The sequence below is a fragment of the Epinephelus lanceolatus genome, chromosome 18 (genome assembly GCF_041903045.1).
Source record: "Epinephelus lanceolatus isolate andai-2023 chromosome 18, ASM4190304v1, whole genome shotgun sequence".
NCBI classification, from domain to species: Eukaryota; Metazoa; Chordata; class Actinopteri; order Perciformes; family Serranidae; genus Epinephelus; species Epinephelus lanceolatus.
The window spans coordinates 20,681,371-20,706,144 of NC_135751.1; the positions used below are offsets into that span (position 1 = coordinate 20,681,371).

The 24,774-nt window shown below is 39.8% G+C and overlaps 1 protein-coding gene across 1 annotated transcript in view; it reads right to left on the reverse strand.

Moving 5' to 3' along the window:
- gcgra (glucagon receptor a) overlaps window positions 1–23,776 on the reverse strand; it is a 67,718-nt gene extending 43,942 nt beyond the window's left edge. The window contains exon 1 of the mRNA XM_033645404.2: window positions 23,467–23,776. The gene's annotated coding sequence lies outside the window, so the exon portion shown is untranslated. The remainder of the gene's footprint in view (window positions 1–23,466) is intronic.
- Window positions 23,777–24,774: the final 998 nt, after the last annotated feature.

Sequence of the window (24,774 nt, forward strand, 5' to 3'; positions counted from 1 at the left end):
ACACGCTCAGCACATGATGCCAGCAGATGGTACAACCAAGAGGAAATTATCTGTGACATCTAAATCTTCACCAGAAGTGTTCCGACGCAGCAGAGACCAAATTTTAGAGGACGCCCAATGACATTTAACAGGAAAGCAGCTGATTTATCATGCCTGGTTATTAAACACTGCTTCATTTATCGTAATAATATGAGGGTTTAATGACTGATAATTAATCTGATAATCTACTATGATACAAGGTGAACTTCTCCACTGCTTGTTTGTGTCACGTGTTTGCTCCCCACGCTGCTCCCATGCAGCATGTGACACACAGTACAGTTACAGAGTTAATTTTCTGTGCATCTATTTTTTAATGCATCTTGGCCCAACTTGACCCAAACTTCACAAACTTGCTTCTCAGACTTTTTTTTTCTGCCTGCTACGACGCTGAGGATGACAATGTCAGTCTGCAGCAAGCACTGGACGGATTACCATAAACTGCCAAGATTGATTTATGATAATCCTCAGACTTTCCCTCTACCATGAGGTTTGTATTTGTGGTTATGAGTAAAATGTCTCAATAGCTGTTGGATAGTTTGCCGTGAAATTTGATACAAACATACATGTCAAGATTTCAGTTGTCCAGTACTTGGGGTTTCTGACCAAAGAGCCGCTAGCACTGCTGTAGACTCGCAGGCTGCCAGTATCAGAAGTGTTTGTCGACTAGTGGTATAGCCTCTGAAATCTCCTCCTCCCACACATTTCCAGCTTCAGATTAGTGGGGGCTATGTCAGACCATTTCCATACTAAGAAAGCCAGCATTTACACACACTTCTTGACATGCCTGATATCAGACTCCATTTCCTTTTTCCATCTGAGATTGTGTCCACGGGAACTGATTTCCATGGGAGAGGGGGATTTGATTTTCTCAAACCAATCACTAGAGACCAACATGCCTGAATCTAAGGGGGCCTTCACACCTGCCTTTTGTGGTTCGGTTCAATCGGACTCAAGTTTGTTTGCCCCCTAAGTGCAGTTCGTTTGGGCAGATGTGAACACAGCAATTGCAATGGGGTGTGCACCAAAACAACCAGACCGAGACTTTCTTGAAGAGATGGTCTGGTTACCATTATGCATTGTTTGGGTCAAACAAGCATGAGCATGTTACAGTCCTGGAGGATTATTAATGTGCACCTCCTCCTGTACTGCCTTAATATGCACATTCGGCGCATCCAATGAATCAAAACATTGTTTTCTAGTTGGAGCCGCACCTTGTTTTCAAACTGTATGGTTTGACTAAAATGAACATTGACAGCAATATAGTCCACGATGACCAGCACTAAAGTCAACCTGCATAGTTGTCCCTCCATTGTGACATTAGAAAGTGTCACATTTATCTTGTAAGTGTACTCTTCTTCAACGTTTGGTTTACTTCCTGGATTTTTCCCACATGGAAATTCAGACCAATCAAGAGCAGCTTTCTCACGCAAGGCATTTGATCTGGTCCACTTGTAAATGCTGCCGTGAGAACATGAACCATCTTGAGGCAATTATCCAACTTTGTAGCTAAATGAGTCCCTGATTCAGACCAAAGCAAGCGAACTCTAGGTCTGAAAGCACCCTAAAGTCATTCTTAGTCCACACTGCTGCATAGCCATGCCAACATATGGATTTTAAGAGGGGAACAGCAATGTCTGCCGATATTGAGGAGACATGTCGATTTATAACAGCGTCAATAGCAGCATATATCTTGTCCATTGCAGTCGCCGTTGTTTTTATCACGTCTCATTGGTTCCATCCTCAAGCTCGACAACCACTTGACAACCACATGAATATGACATTAGTCCTATGGTCTGTTTGGCTATTCATTTGTCCCCCTGCTGCACTCATTGGTCGTTTTGTAGTTCAACCGCCAAACCACTGTTTCATGTCATGATGCCAGATGAATCACTCAACTTGGTGGAGTGGGCGGATTTCAAGGCAACGTCTCCACGTCTCTTTACACTACAATCTCTGCTGACAGCTCTAAGTCTGCCTGTTCACACCTGACATTAGAATGTGTCTCCATATGCATCTCAAATGACAACTTAGACCCGATCTCACCTCCCTGCTCTATATACTTCATGTTCTCACCTCCGCAGAGGACGCCAGTTGCGTAGACGGTCCCTCAGTGTGGCCCAGGACACTTTAGTGTACACCATAGGCATTTCTAGCCCATTTTTGGGGGTGCTGAAGCACCCCTAAATTGAATCCCAGCACCCCTAAAATTAATTTTGTTTTTACTGTATGTCTGTTTTTAGCAAGCTAGAAAAGTGTCAAAACCACACAGTATTTGGTTGAAACGTAATATTTTAACAACAAAAATACAGCAGCAGCAGAAAAAAGTCATTCATCTGCTTCATATAGCATTGTTGACATAACGGCCTGGACACACCAGATGCGGAAGTGCCGCAGAAGTCCTGTGAGTATACTCGCAGGCGCTTGACTGTCCACACAGGCAGCTCATTTCTCCTGCGCTCTCCGCTCCGGTTAAACATTGACTCCACTCGTCTGTTCTCATCAGTACTCGTTTTTTCACTTCAACAGGTCATTTTAAACATGGGTAAGGCCATATTTTAATCGTTTTTTATAACGTAATAAGTTAATGACAATCTGTCATTGCATGTCCATGTATTAAGCGTGTTGGATAAACACTGAATGAATAGGGCCTATTGTTCTGACCATTTTATTCATGTAGTTATGTCTGTAGGCTCGGTGACACAAAATTAAAATTGTAATGAAGTGATTAGGGTATTGAAAAATGTGTTCAGTTATGCACTGTTGTGTTATTTTGAATTATAAACACAGTATTTTCTCCTCACATTCCTCAGTGCGTGCTGTTGTTATTTTATTTTGAAAATTGGCCGGATTCTCTCGTCTTTTCTGTGTCCGACTTCCTGTTTGGTACAATCCACTCTATCCAGCTTGACAGAAGCGCTCGCGGCTCGCGTGAAAAATAGACCAGACGCCGAACTGAAGTGCTGCGGTGTGTGGATGTGACTGTTCATCTTTTCGTTCATGTCCTTATTAATGCACACTTTATAACTTGCTTGTTGGATTTATTAAAAACGAACGAATGAAAACTAAATGTCTTTGAATATCTTTATTATCATTTAAAAACAAAAATTAAAATGACCAGTAAAAATAGATTATGACCGGATTTTTATGACCCTGTCGGTCAAAATGACTGGCGACGAAAAAGTCTAGCGCAATGTCTGTGTGGCACATTTCTTAACTTCTACCACTCAATACCATTACATTATTATCATTACCAGTCCTCATTTTTGCTGCATTTAATCGTAGGTCACTGTTTATGTTGTTAGGTAGGAGTTAGCTGACGTTTTTTCTAGCTAGGAAACGTTACAGGTGGTCAGTACCACTGTCCTCTGTTTGAATTGGAATGAGAGAAGCTAGCTGCTGTGTCATCTGCATGTGTTAATATTAAAGCCAAGGTGCTACTGACTAGCTAACTGACTGGATGCCCATTAACATTATAACTCCTACTGTGTGTATTTATTATTATTTTTTTGTAGATTTCAAGCACTTTTATTTTTTTGAAGTGTATTTTTATTTATGTATTTGTATTATATAATACAGACAAGAAGGAAAAAGGCAGAGACAAACATTGAAAAAGTCAATTACTGTTAATGTGTTAATGTTACATGTTGTGCATTGCATTTCAAATAAAAGTCCAGAAAATAAGTCCAAGGTCCATTTTTGGTATTTTTGGTACTCACTATAGGGGGCTGGTTTACTCCAGAAACATACATACTGTTTATGTGTATGCTGAGGAGCTGCTATATCAAAATGAGTTGTCTTCCCCCAGAAATTAGGGTGACGATATGTTTCTTTTATGATTCCAATCCATTCCTCTTTTGCTGTGGCTCAGCATTTAAATAACCTTTATCAGATTTTAGGGATAGACCAATATGGATTTTTTAGGGCCGATGCCGATACCAATTTTTTTCCATCACCCTTAGCCGATGACCAATTATGGACTGCCGATATTCTTGAGCCAGTATTTGGGGCCGATACTGCTTTTGCTCCCTCAATTTACATAAAAAAAAAATGACACAATGATAACAAATATTACAGGTCTCAAGTTTAAAGTAAGAAACATTTATTAAACAGTAAAAAATACTAAAACAAGATGGAAAGTTGAGGTAGAACAGGTAGAATATTATTATTTTTATTATACATTCAAATAAAAAAAAAGAGTTCAGTGCTCTTAAATCTTCCAGTAATGTCTTTATAAAATAAACAAATATTTAAGCTGAAGCATAAATAAAACAACAACTACTGTACACAGTAGGATTCAACAGCTTTGTTCAACTTAACCACATACTTTCAAATGAAAAAAAGTGCCAGGGAAAAATAAATCCGCGAACCCACGCGTGTATCGGCCGATGCCAATACAAGTAAAAAACTCAAATATCGGCCCGATATATCGGCCGGCCGATGTATCGGTCTATCCTTATCAGATTTGATGGTTTAGTCACAGACTTTCACAAAAAGTGTTGTGCTTTTCTTTCACAAATGTGGGAATGAAATTGAGTTAAAATCTACAAAACAGTGAAATTTATCTGGCCGGGCAGCTCTCTGGGTGCTCAGCACCCCTAAACCTCTGATCCTAGAATTGCCCCTGGTGTACACAATGCTAAAAGAATGTGGCCATATGCAGCCAAGACCATCTGCAAATGTGGTCTAGGTGATTGAATCTCAAGATGCATTGAGGACACATTGGGCGTTTTTCACACTTGTACTTAGAGCTGTCTACACATCACTTACCTGATCACACAGGAAGCATGTTCACACCAGCTATAAACAGGGCCATAGATAACTTAGTAATATACGAATGAGTGGCAGGGTGACACACGCCAGCAGAACATGCATAAATTATTTTGTTGTGTAAAAATTATTCTTGGCAAACGTGTTTTTTTAGCAAGCCTAAAACAATATTCAAAGAGAAGAGAAATGTTTGTACGAATGTTTGATTAAGTCATTAAAACCAACATTAAACCTTGAGGGTGTTTCCTGTGGTTTTGTCACAGCCCTCAGTACTGAGTGTGTGTTTGTGTGTCGTGTGTGATGGAGGTCAATGTTTCCCGTTGTGTACACAGCGCATGAAGGCCCAAGTCTCGTTCCTCAGGTCAAAAACACACTGACATCAGCAGTCTTTTCTGTGACACAGGAGGGCATGGTGGTTGTTTTTTTTTTTAACTTTCACTAACAATCACCCACACTGAAAACTTAAGAGGAGGGTTTCATTCATCAAAGGTAACGCAGACAAAACACTCCTCTGGAAGACATTAGCCCAACAGTGTCTGCAATTCACATCCTTTAACTTGTGTCCAGCCCTCATTCCAAACTGCTGATGTCCTGTTACAGCGCTAACTACAAGCAGCAGTGTTGACTCCTGCAGTCATGTGAGGATATCTGCTTCTGTGGACAATAGCATAGGCCTTGTGTTGCACTCTTAAAGTTCTTCCAATACACACACTCACTTACAAATGCAAAAGAGGAAAAGTTGAAAAAAAAATATGCTATAAAAATCACAGAACAAAGACTATTTATGGCTGAAACTTTGACATTTTAAAGTGACAGAATTATGTACAAAATTAGCATGCTAACCAGCTAGCTCCAGCCTGTGCTGTCTTGTATCACCACTTTTCCCTTAAGTAAGTCACTGTAGCATCCAGTCTGCCCTCAGTCCAACATGAGAGGATGAAGAACAGCTGCCTCGAACCCCCGATTAGTGGCACAGTGAACTACACCACACTAACATGCTTTCATTTTAAAACACATAACTTTTAAAAACAAAAAAGATACTGCCGTTCTTGGCAAGCAACCTTTATCACTAGTCCAACCACCACCTCCCAGCAAGAAACCACCTTCGCCGGCAAAGAAAAAAAGTATTATATCAAAAAAGCTAAACATAAACACTGGCGTGGCTTTTCACTGCTGGAGACTCTTAGAGCTCTTGGCGAGGTAAGAGATGCGGTTTGATGCTGCGCTCACAGTGTTTCTTTTAGAAATACCAATCCAGCCACGGTGTCTAGATTTCACCTTACTCATTAATTCAAGGTTCACACAGTTTAATATATTCAGCCTCATACTTGTGTTTGCTGTCTATGTTAAGTAATTATCCATTAGTCACTTATTCTACAACAGGAAACGGCACTTCAAAATAAAAGCCTTGTGCCGGCAATTGAGTGTACTAACAAACAAAATGTGTTTTTTTACCAACTTCACATGTTTGCGAGTCACTTGCAGTCCATTCAGAATGGACCTGCGACCCACTTTTGGACTGCAAACTGCTGTTTTAGACTGATAAGTAACATCTAAATTGGCTGTTAAGCAAAATGTATCTTTAGTGAAACTAATGACGACACAAACAATACCAGAAAACAATGTTGCCATATGGTTTTGATGTGACTGTTGGCTGACGCGAATGTTATTTTGACCGGCTCTCAGAGTTTAAGTCAAACAGTTGGGTCAAATTTTGCACAATCTTGCCCTGCTGTTAGTTAGTATTTGGCTTTTTTTAATATCACTGATGACTGTAAATTAAGGCTCTATAGACCCAGTAGAAGACCAATAAAATGCTGCCCCCATTTCTTTGCAGCATGTGGCCATGCATTATACACTGCACTTCTGATGATGTAACACATTGTGCTGTTTTCTTTTCTGTATCAATAAAACAAAAGTTTTTCCCTCCAAATGCACTTCTATATCATAAAAATTCTTATTCCACGTCTGTGGAGCATTATTCTGAAGTTATTTCACGGTGTTGTGAACATGAGTCTTAGAATAGTAAATATGCTTTAGTAGCGGGAATAATCTCTACTGTGCTGCAGTGGCTCACCATACATCAACATACACGCTCTATCTTGTATCAAAATTCCCATCCAGTGCACCCCTGAGACCATGCACAGCGTCTGCGTATTTTAAACACCTCTTTTCTCCAAAGCTGGAGTAAAAGTCAGCCAAGACTCCCTCGGTGGTTTCATCATTTTTAAGGGAATACTGCCACATTTTCTGGTTGAGGTCTGTTAGCCAAATGACGACCTGAAGCTGTGCTGGAAGCAAAACCTATAATAAATCATCTAAAGTCATGATCCATTTCATGAGCAATGGTTCAGTTGAACGGTTATTTGGCTTTACAGATTTTTTTAATGTGTTGAAAACTGAACAAGAAATACATTGTGTGTGTAATAATTCACTTGGTTTCACTTTAACAGTTGCTTAGTCTGAGATCATGGTAGTGATCAGACCTTTGTAGTGAAAGGCCCCGAGATTATGCAGCTACACAGCTATTTTCAGACCTTTTTTTTTTTTTTTCCAAATGTTTTCACTTTCTTCTCAAATACAATTATCACCGAAAACACTGTAATTTGAAAAGTGCTTTGCGCCTGTCTTAAAGGGCAATCACCAGCTCATTAGTGTTTGTGTTTTCCCCCCTTTTCTCTTTTATTTCTTTAACAGAATCATTTTCTGAGCTGTGTTTGTTGCATGAGGACCTAATTGTCTTAGCTTTTCTTTGTAGTGATCTTATTTTGTGTTTTATATTGATTGTTTTTGAGCTTTACATTTTTATTCTGTGTTTTTGTTCTATGGTGTCTGTCTGTAATTTATAGCCAGGACACATTGAAAATTGGATTTTTAACCTCAGGTTTTTCTGGTTAAATTAAGGTTAAATAAATAATAAATAAAATTTTACAGTAAACTGCAGTAATTTAATTATTTCCACTCTTTCAGATGAAAAAACACAACAAGAGAAAGATGCCCAGGGACTTTTTTTTTTTATTTATGAAAATCAGTTTAACTCAATCTGCTCCTTGGGTATATTTTTTTTTATTGAAAATTATTATAATTGTAAAGCAATGGGGCTCATTCACCAATAGTTTTGGGGGGAAATTTCTTCTTGAAACCCACTTAAGTAGGCTTCACAAAGATTTATGACATTCCCCAATGTTTCTTTATTAGGCTTGCACACATATTTTTGCTGACGTTTGTGCAGAATAGTGTTTTATTCACTTCTACAGTTGTATTATAGGATTTAAGTTACAATAATATTTTTGCAATTAATTATTTTCTAATAATTATTTCCATTATTTTACCAAAAGCATTATTGTCTCTTGAAATTAAATCACTACACTAACTCCTCAGTTCACATCAGTTACGTTAATGGGACCCACATTATCGAATAATTAGTGATTGATGAGGCTAGAAAATATTACAGGCGATGCGGATGGGTGGTGCAAAAAGTGACAAAGCAGGGTTTTGAGTTATTAACAGTTTACAGAAACATTGCATGTAGTCCAATTTGTCTCCTCCTCTCTTAGTTTCTCTGTAAACACACAAAAACAGGGGTGTAGCGCCAAATTTTGGGCCCTATGCATAAAGCAGTCTTTGTGGGACCTCGCCCTTCCTCTCTTAAATCACATCTCTCTCCTGCACCTTTTGAAAACTTTTTTACAAAGTCAGTTGGCTTTATTTCCCTTTCTTTTCTTTCTTTCTTTTCTTCTTTAGAACCCTGGTTTCCCATTTTTGGGGAAACACATTCCAGTGTATGTCAGTGCCCCAGCAACATAACGAGCATCACTCGGCTCTGACTGCGTTTAGAGGTTAATCCTATCTCAGGGTTGGACTAAATCATTTTGCAACTTAAGGGGTGAGAGGGGCCTCAGAGAGCTTCCACTATTTTTATATAAAGTTGAGTCCTCTTTAAACAGTTTATTCAGACAATTTAAAGTTAGATATGGCACTACTTACTTAGAAATAAAAAACACCCCTGCACTCGCACAGTTTGGATAGTGCCATGGCAATTATCCTTATCCCTGACAATTGTGCTACTATAATGTATACAATTTGCAGGTTTGGGTGGATGATTAATGCACATTTTTAACACCCTATGCATCGTTTTTTGTGTCGTTTTATATCCACTCCTGAACCCTGATGCTACGAAATATGACAGCTCGTTTGGTGTTTACTTTCTGCTGAAGTACCTCCACCTCAGAACCACTGAATGTCATTGTCTGTGCCTTTCCTTTGTTCCTCATGTGTCAGCTGTTTTCCCCCTCCCCTTGGTTTCTTGTGGTTCCTTGTCAGTCCTGCTGCCAATCTGCCTGCTCACCTGAAAGCCATCCATCAATCAACTCCAGCAGTACCCTGGCTCTGCAGTCCAGTCTCCGCCAGGTCGTTCAGTCTGCCTTGCAGTACTAACCGCAGCCTACTTGTTGCTGATTGTTTTTTTTCCCCTCGTGGATTTTTGCTTAAAACTTGTCTTTTTCTGCCTCAGATCGACACTTACTGGTTACCTGTGTGCCTGCCACTTCAGCCTGCCACCTGCTTTAGATCCACATTCACTGGTTACCCATTTGCCTGCCGTGTTTCTCCTGAGAGCCCAGCCTCAACCCCCTCGCTTTTGGGTCCAGTTCTCTCCATTTCATACAACACTGAAGGTTTTTTTTTATGCTTGACGTCCAGAGCTTTTGACTTTTGTTTGAGTAGTCTTTACTTAATTCTCTCAATTTTTTTTCCCCTTTTCTTCTTCATCCATTTCCATGTGTGCACACAGCCCCTGCAGACTTGTGCCCTTTCATAATGATTTGTGGGGTGTTTGCCTGTGCTACTTGGGACCAACCAGCACATGCTTTCAATTTAAAAGGACAATGGGATTCATCAGTATGAAAACACAGATGCAAACAGTTCTGCAGTTTAAGAGCAGGTCATTAATCTGACACTGACTTTTCGAAGGACCTTTCTTAAGAACAGATAAAAAAACTGAGTGCTTTATCTGCCATTTTAGATGTATCCATCATCATTACTTTTTTTTTTGCTTTTGCCCTTGTATGTATGTTTTTAATCCCGTGAAGGCTTTGCGACTTTAGGAAAGAATGTTATTTTATATACTTGATGAAGGACTAGAGACATCGAATGCACCCGATGATCGCATCAAATTTTGAAAATGCTCTGTCTTTATACTTGTGCAATCATTTCACTCAAAAAAAAGCAAAAAATAGCAAGAGTTGAAACTGTAATTTAAAAAGAAGCATCACCTGAAAGTTTAGAATGAGCAGCGGACCAGAAATTTCAGATAATTTGTTTGTGGCTGGATTAAAGTTGTCATGCAATCCAAAGCCCATGGCAAAGGCATGGTTGCGACAGTTTCCAGTTGAGCAGTTGATGAGATAAAGCAACTGTTGTTTGTGCTCTGTACTGTGATAATAGGTCGTGTTGGGGAGCAAAAGGGGCTGCACTTGACCCTCGACCCACACATGTTGCAAAGGAGGAGGGGTTATTTTTAGTGCCTCACAGTGTGGATGTGAACAAACAGAAAATGGCTCAATAACGTTCCCTCCTCCAGGGTTTACAAAGCAGTTCAGAGAAAAGCAGAACCTTTTTGTGTTCTTTTATCTTCCTCTGCTGGTATTGATTCTCCTGCGTGAGTTTTTTTTTTTTTTTTGTTGCTCCAATCTCCACCCTGCATGGAATTGTTTCTGTGTGCATTGAAAAGGAATTTACTTCCCGCGGGACAGGCAGGTTAAGTGAGATGTGAGCCAGACATGAACACAACCTTTCAAACTCTCAAATCTGATCCACAACTTGACCAATGGTGACCCGTGGACAGCCACGTGCACGTGGCCTCTGTTCAGTCCACACTGGAGCGTGTAGGTTGGTCATTAGTGAGTAATCATATAAGCCACATTGAGCCTGATTGTGTGATTCATCTTAGAGCAAAGACAGCAACAGTGATGTGTTTCCATCATCACAGCCCACTGGCTGCTCTCAGGCCAACATGACTTATCTGAGTCCTTTGAGATAATTCCAGTCATGACCTCCTGAGTACGAAGCTACATATCTTATATAAGCTCTGATTGAGTTTAATGGGCAGGCTGATTGTCTGTAGAGTGCTATTTACCAGATACCCAAAGAAGTTTGGCTAAGTATTAACATATGGGAAGGAGCACTAAATTGTTACTGCTCCACATCTTTTGAGCTCAAATACCAAAGAAGGTTGGCTCTCCACTCTCACTCCCGTACCTTGTTCATTTTTTTTAATCACGGGTTTTGACAGTTTAATTTATAAGACTTCAAAATGCTATTAATACATCACAGAAGTTGATGTTTTTATCATGCAATCCCACCTGGCTGGTTTGTCACCAAGAAAACCAACATCTTGTTCCATCCTAACTGACATTTTATGCAAAAATGAGGCAACACAGACTTTGGAGTATGACATCCAGTATTGCCTGAAATAATGTTCATCAGCTCGTTGTGTTCTACACACCAGAAAACTGAGCTGTTTATTGAGTGTTAAAGTCAAACTGAAATTAAAAGTAAATTTCCGCAAATAGATCAGTATGTGGGCGTGAGTTTTTCCTTCTGACAGTGTAATTTGATAGGTTTAATGTCTGTGTAGGCAGGCACTAAAAAAAAAAAATATATATATATATATATATATATGTGTATATATATATATATATATATATATATATATGTATATATATATATATATATATATATATATATATATATATATATATATGTGTATATATATATATATACACATATATATATATACATATACATATATACATATATGTATAAAATTACCACAGTTCAAGCAGCCACACAGACCTGGGGTTGCTACCTGCTGCTTTTTGCTGTTAGTACCATCTGTGATTAAAGTACTATGGACGTCACTCCATGTGAAAGCTTCCACCTTCTGAGTGAAATATAGTGTTAGTAGCACAAAGCAACACGTTCTCACTCCCAACTCCTTAACACAACTCCTTAACTCCCTACACAAAATATGCAACAAATTCACACACAACATTTTGCATGCTACCTTACAAAAATGCATATATATAATAGTTTGTAGGATATCAAATGAGAATGCATGACCATGACTAATGAATTCACACAGAAGCAAACCCCTCGGGGAAAGTCCTGTTTGTTTTACCCATCCACCACCACAACGTGCCTCCTTACATGGACTTTCAGTCTTTATACTACTTCCTTCTTTACTTCTAACAATGCATTGGTCACGTGATTGTAGCCTTCCTGTTTATGTGGGTTATACAAATTTCGTAGTTATACATTCAAACAGTGCATGAGAACAGGCTGTAGTATGATGTGCTCTTTCGCATCAGTTTTGGATGCTCAGGGACAGCATGTCAGTTTCCGCTCATTACATGCATACTGACTTTTTCAGAATCACAAGTGTTCACAGAAAATGTAGGTTTTGTCACCAAAACTATTTTAGGTTTAGGCAACACACCTAATTGGCTAGATTTAGAAAAAGATCATTTGGGTTAAAATATGTCATTGATAATAATTTCTATTATTATTGATAATTATGTAATTAAAATCTAGTTTTAAAAAACCCACTGTTTCACATGAGACACAAACACCGGTCTCCTGGGTAAAAAGTCCTGTGTATTTTTGAACCATTCACCACTGCTCTCTCCAGACTTCTCATCATAATATGATATTTTGGTTCTTTGGAAAATAAAACAATATTTGCTGATATCAAAACGTCTGCCACACTATAATTTCAATTTGATTCAGTTCAAGAGCCTGGGATCGATATGAGATGATATCAGTAAATATCCTCATTGTCTTTTTCTTGGCTGCTTACCATCATCTGAATGGCACTAGGCCGCCAGCACTGTCTGAATGTTTTGGACAGAGGTTACTTTAAACTATGTCATTACCACGGATGGGTTTATATTGGAGCTGGTTGAAAGTCCAGTATGTCTCATACGGACACGACACTGTACCTAGCGCATAAGGATCATTGGCTAATGGGCACTTACAAAGCTGTTGTATTTGTTGCCCTAGGAATGAGAACAGGCTGCACTGTGGGTCCTCCAAATGTTTGACGTTGTAGAGCAAAAGATGCCGTACATTACTTATAGTACATAACCAATGAAATGTGAGCTCGTTAAAAAAGGAGGGAAAAGTATCTTCTTCAGCATTCGTGGACTATACAAGGCCATGACATGCTCCAGTCAGTAGTGTAACATGGAAACCGATATCTCCTAACCACACCCTCAAATCTCGGTATAACACTACCATATAATCACCTGCCCAGAGTCTTGAATCTTAGGTGCTAATGTGTCCATAATATAGTTTTATCCTCTTTCCAAAAACTAAAATAGCTACAGTGTCATTTTTGCTCATGTTTACAAAAATTCAGGGAGTACAAATTTGAGTTTGACTTAAAAAAATGAGCTATCTATAGGCTACAGTGTCTAAACCATTGGTGTGTTCATGTAATAATGATACTTATTCATAACTTTTTCAATTTCATAATATGAATAATCCTTTCCTCTGCAGAAACTCATTCTCTGTAACAGCTCTTCTGTAATGAATTAACAGGATTTTCTTTAAAAGGATGAGTGATTTTAAAAAGCCATTATTAATGACACCAACATTAACACTGAGGGTATTGATTTAAAATAATGGATAAATTAATCTCTCTGCTTCCCTGCACAGCACCAGCTCCAGCTCGCCTTTGAACCGAATACACACTGGGACGCTGTAATCCTCAAATTATTCCTTGTGGGACTTTGTTAAAATGATTCAGTAAAGACGGGATTTAGATGTTTCAATGTCTGGCTGATACCCAGAGGCAATGTGGTGAATCTGCGTGCTGTGAGGCTTAAATAGCAAACCTCTTACTGAACCAAGAATGAAATGATGCAGATTCCCCAGAGCATCGCATCACTGCTTCTGCTTTATTTACAATATTGGAATAGGTTTCTTATGATCAGTGTGTGGAGGAATGATGCAGTGTTTCCTAGCTGCGGCAGAAAAACACTAAGACAAATACCTAGAAAACAATTTAAAAATCACATTTAGCTCCTTTTCGTTGAGATCAGCTCAAGTGCTGATTCCTCTTGACTGGCGTTGCAGAAACAATTCAGCCTGTCCACCATGCTGGGACGTACGGCTCTGTCAGTTTGATTAATCTTGTTGTTTCCCGACTGCAGAGCAGGCAACACCAAAACATTGTCTGGATTTGTTCACAGGGGCAGGAGGGTGAGCTGTTGGCAGCCACCCAGACCAAAGTAAGTGATGGAATGTGTTGCACTTCATATCTGATATCTGAGAACATGGAGGAAAAGCAACAGACGCGACCCACTACTCAAAGCACAATACGCTCTGAGCTGTGGCCTTAATGACATGTTTCGCCTGATGTATCAATATTGAAGCATCCTTTAAAATCCCCAGCAATGGAGCAAGGTAGCCACTGCGCAATCCTCCGCTTCCACCAGTGGTTTTCCGTTGCTATAGCAAATGCATGTGTTTATTGCTCCATAAAAAACAAATAAGTAATTTGATTTTCCCCTGGAGGTAAAGAGCTGGTTTCGAAGAGGTTTCATTAAAGGATCTGACAGTTGCTCTGCTACTGGCACACTGTTGGGTGCACTTGGGAAGATTTAATAAACTCTTAACTTATCCGTTTAACCCAGCATGTGCCTGAAAGTTGGGCGACAAAATCACCGATCAAGTCGTGGCTCGAAGCAATATGGGAGTCGATGTCTATTCAATAAGGAGTACATGTTTCCTGCCACTAACAGGAAGGGATTGGTTCTGATATTTCCCGTTGAATTGTGTATACAGTAAACACTGTGTATCTGCACATACAAGTGCTGTGTCAGTTCAGAACAGGCTGACTACTCGGCCTGTGATATTGCTGCTTGCAGCTTTCTGGAAAACTGCTCATACTACACACTTTATACTGTGCTTATTTGGGTACTTAGTAATACACCTGGGTCCAAAACAGCTATAGATTTATTATGATGTTTTATATGTGAAAAATATTGAATTTTGTTGTTTTTGTAGCCTGAAATAGTGTACAAAAGGCCCCCAATGCACTTAAAAAATATGCAACTTCTACTTCAGTAACATTAACACCCCATTTCCACCAAAATTAGCCTGTGTACGTGGGTTTTTAAAACACGAGTAAACCCGCTAAAAATAGGCTATAGACTCCTTTCCCATTGTCAGTAGACCAGAGCTTTGTCTACTGACAGACAAGTATGCCTTCCTGTGTGTGTGTGTGTGTGTGTGTGCATGTGTGTGTGTGTGTGTGTGTGTGTGTGTGTGTGTGTGTGTTTTGTTTTTTGTTTTTTGGTGTGTCATGTTGATGTCACAGACAGGCCGGAGAACAGGTTAACAGTAGACAGCACTATGAGACAGTCTCTCTTTCAAGATCAGTGCAGACTATTTTGGATCGATGTTTGAGCACTGCTTGGGTGAAGATGGACGGTGTTCTGTGATGCCGCATCATTACATCTCGCCAGTTAAGGGGCTAAAAGTAGCATGTTCACATCAATGCCGATTGGAGCGGAAGGCGATAAATAGCTGTGACTGCTGCAGAGTGATTTGACCCAGGTGTGTAACCATTCCCACTGCATTAAAAAGCCACATGTTTTTGTTTGTGTTTTGTTTTTGTTTTTTTGCAGTGGCAAAAGGGTTTCCCACACATTCATGTATTTGTGGTGGTCCACCACGATGTTAACATCTAGTGCCACATATTGATTTTCTATTTTTTGAGCTTGACCGTTCCTTAGGTGCATTGTTAGTGTTGTGTGATATTCATTGCATCACACAGAGCAGAGTGTACTCTGGACACAGAAGGAGCAGAACGTTGACCTCATTCTAAAAGTTTTCTGTCACTCGCCTCTGCAGCAGCTGCTCCTCTCATCATCAATCTGATAAGCTATAATCGGATCGACTGACAATTATCAACCCTGTGACTCAAACTCCACAACGTACTGCTGAGAAAAGATAAACCCATGAAGAGATCAAATTTGTGCTGTGTTCACAGACCTGCAAAAACCTCAGAATTTAGAGAAGGGGACAGAGAATGATGCGAAGGTACAAAAACAAAAACGACTGAGTGTTGCAGCTTCACATTAAAAGCATTTAACTGTCGGATCGCAAGTTGACTTTTATTTTGAAGGGGGTCACAGCAAATCCAATGTGTTTTTTCAGTGAGCTTAGAATTTTCCGCTATTGTTCATCAAAAATGTGTCTTCAAAACATTTTCTGCCAGCGCATCAGTTTGAAATACTGCAGGGAGCAATGGAAAAACAAGGAGCAGCCACAGTAAGCTGTTAGATGACGAGCTGCAGGTGACAGGCTGCAAACCTCCAACTTAGCAAGGTAAACACAGACTGTATAATAAAGACAGACAACATGACATCTCCCCAAATTGAAACCAAAACATCTTGATCATCCCCTAGTGGCTGGCTGCAGTATAGATAATAAACCCCATGTTAGCTGATAGGACATAGGCCAAACTAGGAGATTAAACACACGTCATATAATTCTCAAAGATGGTTTCTGTCATTTTAGATAGTTATTATCATGCCGATGTGTGTTCAAGTGTGTTTTTCTGCTAGGTTTGGCTTTAATCAGTTACTTGATTCTATTAAAAGAGGGTTTGACATCATGACAGACAGCTGTGTGCGCTAATCGCTATCAATGGCGCTGCTCAAGATTGGTCGTACAGGGCAAAGTCGATACCGCTGTGCAGACTATGACCTCACCAGTATCTGCAGGCCGTATCTGCGATATTTTGGCTTAATTTTTCTACAGTGGAAAGAAGTGGAGACTAGTTATCCATCTTATAGTCACTGGAGGTAACCAACTCCTTTCACAGTGCCCACCAGTCACAAACTCATGCCGTGTGCAGTGTAAATTCAGATCACAGTTGCTCACAGAATGGTGGAAAAAGGTAAATTACTGACTGACTTCTACATTAAAATGACAATAGTTTGATTTGCTGCCCCCAGAACTCTGTGACTATGGCTGTTGTCAGATCAACCAGGACTGAAATCAGAATTTTGTCTCATACTTGCTGTTTCTAGGGGCAAGAGGTGTCTGCATCATCTCTAAAGAGAGGAGTTTATTTAAATTATTCACCTTGTCATTTTTTGTATTTGCTCATGTACCTATTAGTGTGTGCACATATGTGTGTGTTCGCAGACAAGGTGTTAGGAGCTGTATGGCAAAGTGGAACCCTGCGGTGGTATCCAGTCAGACCCTTATCGCTGTTCTGTTACAATCCGGAGTGACAGCTCTTTGTAGTGGAAGCTATTCTTAGCCCTCCTGGGTCCATTACAGGGGTCCGCTTGAACTGGAGCCTGTGGAGCAGCACAGGACGTCCATAGCAACTTGACAGCTGCTGACACCTACAGACCTCCTCACACCTGTCCTCCGCGCCACCAAAGGCCATCAGCTGAGGATCTCCTGATCATCTCTCTCTTTTGTTCTGTTTCTTTTGTTGCTGTCTCAATCTGTTTCTTTGTCTGTCTGCGATCTGTGTCTGTCTTTATGTTTCTTTCTTTCTCAGCTCTATTCTCGACACTACAGCCAAAGAAAAGAAGACACAGAGCAAGAAATAAGCAAAGCCACTGCATCTCTCTCATCTCATTCATCCATCTCTCTCTTTCGCTCTCATGTTGATAGCTGGCTCATACTCAGGAAACCACAAAGGGCAAAGAGACGTCCAGAGATATGCAGGGCTGTCCACTCTCTTCCCTTGTCAAGCGTTAAGTCTGTCTTTTGTTCACCTCTCTTTCACCTCGATCTTGCAGCGTGCCAATCATGCACTACAATACGCCACCATGAACCAACCAATGCATTTCAGTGTTACATACTTAATAGTCTCACAGTGTCCATCAGCTGTGAAGATGTACAGTAGGCTTGAGTCCAGAGAATCAATTGCTCCCTCTCATGCATCTTCCCCATCTCTGATTTATCCCACACTGACTGTCTTCACAGTTTATCTCCAGCAGTCACAGTTCCCGCAGACACAAAGCTGAATGTTTACAGACAGGATAACTCTTGTCTCGGCAGCGTGAGTGCTTGACTCAACAAGTTAAAGATCAAAGACATGCAGGACAAGCGCATGTTTGTGACTGAGGAAAGTCCTAAAGTGCTTTGCAGACAGCACTGTGATGTATGTCTGCTTGACCTGGATCTGGATCAATTATATGAAGACATCTCCATCTTCTCATTTTTCTTCTGCAAGGGAATGTATGAAAATTATTAGAGGGGAAGAGGAGGTCATTAAAGTGAAAGGGTGTTGCATTTGTTTTGGCTCAAGGCTTAGCTATCATTTCTTTTGCAATTAGTTATACAAATGGTTACATCATAAAGAAAATGTTCCCTTGTGCCAGGGCTCATAAAGGTGCACTTTGGTTTGAACTAAGTTTGGGGAGAGCAGGGATAGTTGGGACACTTTTCTGCCATTGCAAAATAACCTTCCATTACTCACAGACTACTTATGCCTGGTTTGCACTACACAACATTTCTGCCCGTTCTGACAGTCACTATGTCACACTACGCAGTTGTGGAGTCATAAAATCATGCCGTGACTTGGCCGACAGACATGACACACTGCACGATGGTCCACACCAATTATTCCCGGTCGTGATGTCATCAGGTTATTTTTGTCCTATTTTTTGTTATTATTACTATTATTTCAGTCACTGTGTCTGTTCATGTGCCAGCCGAAATGTTGTTGTAGTAACATAAAAAGCACCACCAGATGGCAGGAGCTCCATTTGAAGTACCATACGCAAACATGCAAGTCACTGAATCCTCCACAACAAGTTCCTGCAAATGTTTCACAATAAAAGCCTTTAAAAAAATGAAGGGATTCTCTCAACTGAAGTTATAATGGGCTTTTAATTTGAAACAGTACAGGAAGTGTTGAGTTTGAAATGACGGCGCGATGCATTAACTTTATCAAGGCAAACGGGAGCAGATAAAAAGTAAAAATAGAAAGATGCAGAGGGATTAATAAATAAAGGACCGTCTATAATGTAGTCTGTTTCAAATGAAGCTGGGAGCCTCTGCAGTTGTGGTGAGCAAAAGCCACTATTTTAAAATTGTATTACTTTATGTCCGTCTCCGTTATAAAGGAATAATATTCTTTGCTAGCTTGATGCTAATGACAGTACTCACTGGATTGATAAAGTGCTTCTGCTGTTTAACCCCATCATTTTTCCCTTTTTACTCTGTGTGGTAACATCCCTAGAGGAAATATTAAAAACGCTGGGGTGTTGTTGTCATACAGTTGTCTACGGCAGCAGATTGCTCTGTGTTTCTATTGGTCAAAGTGACGGCTGTGATGGGAGCAGTCATTAACAACAAAAAGAAAATGAAACATGCCAGACTTTCTGTTGGAATGTTGTGAGGCGTCCCAGACGTGGTGTCTGTTGTTGTCTACTATTACACACTACACGAGATGAAATTATCATTGTCATTCACGATCCATGCCGACACCATACGTTGCTGCGTCGGGCTATAATCGGGCTGATATTGTGTAGCGTGAATCAGGCATTAAACATTAGTGAAAATAGTTTGATCCCTGTACAGATATAGGTAGTCTATCTACTAAAAATGTAACACATTAAAACGTTAAAAGCACTATTTTGTTAAATGTACAAGGAGTACATTTTCCCCAGGACAATTGGAACAGTGGGTGAGTCTGCTGGGACACCTTGTTCTAAATATGCAGTGTAAATTTGAACACCTTATATTTATAAAATTGCCTATTCACACATTTCCTTGAGAAAAAGAAAATGTGTAAAATCATTATCTCTTCATAAATTACTGAGATATGGAATTTGGCTTTCTTCCAACTTTTTACTGGCATCAGCTCAATGTGGTTACCATATGCTACATGTAGCCCAAAGGTTTATGTAGGCTATTGCAACACAAAAAAGTCAATAGCAACAAGGGGTTGAACTCCGCACATTCATTGCTCAGGGGTTTAAATACAGGTCTATTTGAAGTTCATGCATTTTTTACATGCCCTATTAATTCAGCTTTGCACTCTAAATTTCTTCATGGATTAAACATTGACTCAGTAACATTATATAGTGGGTATTATTCAATTTGGAAACGCCTTTGTCTTTGATTTGTAATAAGGTAAGAACCATAAACAAAACTGTTTCAACATGAGCAGACAAACTTTGGACTCCTGTGCTTGCTACAAACAAAAATTCAGACAGCTAACACCAGCACAAACTGATGCATCAGAAAATCAGCCTTCCAGCAATATTTGTTTTGTATGTGGCATAACTGAAACCAGTATGGTAGAAGAACAACAACAAAAAAGCCTAAATTTACACACTGTCGAATTCAAAACTGTAAATAAATTGTGAGAAATAGACAGAAGGCTTCCACTTTGAGGTAGAAACTGAAGAGGTTGTGGTTGAGTATGAGCAGGGTGAAAGGCATAGTCATATAGCTGCTTTCTCACTAAAAAGACACTGTCCTTACCTGTCCCAACTGACCCCGCTCTCCCCCATGATTTAACAAGTTGCACCAATTTAACCCTGTTTTATTATTTTCAGAAGTTGTTTAGCAATTTTTTCCCTTAGTCAAGAGAGGAGTCATAGAAAAAATAATATGCCTGGTTGGGGATTTGCTTTTTTTTACAACTGCAATAATTTTCATACAGTCTCTTATTCAATTAAAAAGTTTGTCTTCTTAAAACAGGTTAAAATATACCTGCTGGGTACGACTATGTCCCCTGACTCCAACACATCCAATTTTTGTTTCACAATGTTTATATAAATGCCTTTTTTAAAATTATTTTACTGTGATTTTTTTAAAGATCTTACCATGTATTTCTAGACAAAATCTTTAAAAAATTTAAAAAAATTGTCATGAAGGCCAAATGTAAGACTCAAGACAGTTAAAGTTTAATAAATAGTTCCTTGCCCCGTAATCAGGTACAACTTGGGTGATCAGATCAAATGTTGGACAAGTTTTTTATGTCTATTAAACTTAAAAATAAACACGTCTAGGATGCCTTACATGTGCTCTCACTTCACATCACATTTCCTCCAGTGTGGAATTGAAAAGTACCTGATTAAAAAAATAGTTTCCAAGTTTTTGTTATGTGGCAGTTTCCATTACAGTCCACCTTAATCTGCACAGCTTCTGATTTTGTGGTTATCTGCAGTTTGTCCCCTTTGGGCACAACATGTATACGACTGTGACAGGTTCATCTGCACTTGTCATCTGATGACAGCCTTACCTGCTTTCTAAACATCATTTGGATAAAAGCAAGATTTTAGAAAAGCTTCTGCCCTGCAGTGTTTTGACTTTTGAAAACTAGAGTTAATCAAAATGCATGTAAATAAACTGTAACCACCTGTTTCAACTTATCTCTGTGGCTTTCTGCTGAAATAACCGTAGAGCTTGCTATAGGAACACAAAGCCTCACTCTATCAAAGCACACATCCACAACACAGCATTCGTTTCAAACAACTTGAAATGACATCAGAGGTGACAAGTGAAAAAAAAGCTTTTGGTATATTTTTGCAGCCAGAAATGTCCATATAGGTTTCCTACCACACAAGCACACTCACGCCTCAATGACAATTACAGCTGAGATGACACTATGTGGTCCTGATGCTGCTTTGCTCAAGGCACAAAATTCCACAGACAAAGAGAGGAAGGAGAGTGCAGTCATTTGAATACATCGCTTCCCATATGAAATTAGTGAAAAAGACCTCAGGAGGATGGAGCTGAACACTATAGCACTGACGTACAGCACTCTAAAGGGTGCAAAAATATCAGCGAGCACTCGCTGCTTTCAGTTTCAGCCCCTTGACGCCTGATCACAGTCGCAGTCTCACAGTCATTTAGCTGTGTTGCATGCATATGAGATTAAAATGTTTATGTAACCTCTGAACAAATGCAATCCCTCACACCAAACTGATCATTCAGCATTTTCACGCACACACATAATGGCACTCGCAGCTGAGAAAAGTTCGCCCTGCTGATTGTAGTAGCACTCAGAGAGCAGAAGATTACTTAATGCATCACAAAACTGCACTTGTGTTTATCTTGTATGCACTGACGCACCTGTACCACCTGTTAATGTTTGCAAATTACCTCTACAGACAACATACAGCGAGGCAGCACTCATTCATGGAGTGCACCTGTACGCATCTCTCTTATTACTCCAGCAGATGTGTCGGGGGATATGAATGAATGTGTTTGTTTAGTTATGTGTAAGAGGTGTTTACCTAACAGTACATGCAGAAGGCACTGAGACATGTTGTTCTGTCACTCGCGTGATGCTGCCCAAGTGGGTCTCATTAGGATCAAAATCACTCCTGGACAATTAGCTCCCCGAACAATTAAATGTGTATGTATTCAGTGTTAAAGTGTAAACAGAGACACACTAATGTGTTTATCCTGCCTGGTACATAATGAAACACATTTTTCGAATGTACAGCACAGGATGCCCACACTTCATTTGCCTCAGAGTCAGAGAGTCTATTGTAAAATAAATGTATAAATAAAATAATATATGAGAGAAACACACAAATATTGACTATTTTCATTCACATAAATAAAAAATAAATACATTATGTGTAGCCCTGAGCTTGTGCACATCCTGCCCTCAATATATTTTACAATTCTGCAATTATTTGCACAAAGAGGGCAAGATAACTTATTTAGTTTTGTAAAAAAAAAACAAAAAAAACTTTGTTTGGTCATGTCTCACAGTCCTAAACTTAGGGTGCCCCATTATTTTTGGTCCTTCGTGCAAATTCACGCTGACCTTACACTTGGTTTCAGTTTGACAGATCTGGTGTTGTCTCTTAACTACAGCCCTCATTATGAACTGGTTGCATCACACAGTACACAGGGTGGACACAACAACAGAAACATATTACCACAGAACACACTGCAGCAACACCACAACTTACAACAGCACGCCATGCCTTTAAAGCAAAATCTCACCTCTCATTAAAAATTTGCATTGTATTTAATCACATTGCATGTGCTGTTTTATTCATCCCTAAGCAGCCTGACTCCTTTACAGCTATTAATTAAGCAGTTTCAGTAGGCTACTATGTAGGTTTCACGTGCATCTATATGTCTGCACTTGTACTTAATATAAAAAATTCTGTTTTGCAGCAATAAATGATGTTATAATTGAAATAATTTAGAAGTGCAGTTGTGTTTAACTGGTGTTTGAAGCCCATTCAGAGCCAGAAAACTCCTTATTTTTATGGATAACTGCATGACTGTGCTCGTAAATAGGGTCACATTACCTTCACATCCACTAAGTAAAACATAGCCTACTTGTAGGTTTGACTGACCAAGTGCAGATCCCAGATAGTGGATGGTCCAGATAATACGGCATTTGAATGGGAGCGATAAGTGACACCACCAGCAGTCACTGGACATTAAATTCCAGGAAATTAAACCATGACCACGAAGTGTGTAAGTCGTATAAATACCCATTTACAATCTCCCTATAAAGTCGCAGTTTTCTTCTTATAAAAGCCCGTGATTTGTTTTAAAGTAAGTGATATTTCAGTTCACTTGCAGCACACGTGGAAATATCATCAAACTGGAGGAAATAAATAGACAAGTAATTACCGTTGACAGCACGGGATTCCGCTGATTTCCCAAATCTGTACTTCGCTGCTGCTCATCTTCTGAGCAGCATCTGGCAGACAATATTTCCTCTCAGTTCTTCAAGAGACTCCGCTGTAATCCAACTTTAAAAATAAATTACCGCCTGCGTTCACCTTCGGAGGGAAGTCCTGAGTCCTGTCAGCGGCTGCAGAGAAGTTAACTATTTCTGGGATAACGTTTCAATAAGAGGTTTATAAAGTGATCGGTTGAGCTTTGTGGTCGCAGTTGGCAAGTGGCTGAGTGAGCGCGAGCCGCACCGCTGCAACTTGCGCTCCTTGTACCCTGTGACGTAACCGGGAGGGGGGTAGCTACTAAACCCAGGGATGTAGTGTGTGTTCGTGTATGTGTGTGTGTGTGTGTTTTAGTTCACAGATTGTCTTACCATCATGGTTTATTGAAAAAGGAACAAGATTTATTGGACTTCTGTTTTTGATATTTATTGTCAATATGCACAATGTGCATGAAGGGAACTCAGTCAATGTGACGCACAGCACTCATTAAAGTAACATTTTAGGCACATCCGGCCATCAAACTCAGCACAATTCTCCTAAGCTGCATCCAAACTTAGGAACTCACTTCCCTCCTACATGCGCACACCTGGTGGTGTAATGGTGGGTCTACACGGGTATACGGGGTATAGCCACATTTCTTTCTACCCCTGAAAGCCATTGGATATATCCTCCCAAGACCCTGTGTCCTCATATGAAGACATCACAACAAGCTAAGACACTCAGTATGTTTACATGCATGCAGTAGTCGAGTTTAGCTCATAGCTCGGCTAATCAGTCAAGTCAGACTTCTCCTCTTGTTTTGAGTATACAGAAGAGAAAATTGAATTTCTGACCAAGTACATCTGACTCCGCCTCGATAGGCGGCGCTGTGTCCTTTTTAATATAGTGCTTATTGAACTAGTTCCGGTTCTTGTTCAGAAACTTTTTAAAATGAATCCGCGTTTTGTGTTTTCCTACCATCCATAAACTTCAAAATGTTTAGCTCCTTTAGCTGTCGGAGCATGAATGTAGTTTCCTGGTCTGTCCATAATTGCGTCTTCTGCTTCTTGGTTGCCATGATGTTTGTTTGTTTGTTTTTCTGGGAGTTGCTGCACTGCTTCCAGGTGAAAGCCGATGAAAGAAAAAGTGGTGCATGGTGATGCTGGAGAGGGAGCTGGGCTCTCTAACCTCCCGGGTTAAAATAAAATAAATTGAATAATTTACAATTTGTTGACAGCGTTTCTCCCATGCGTGCACGCTCTCTCTTTCTCTCTCGCAG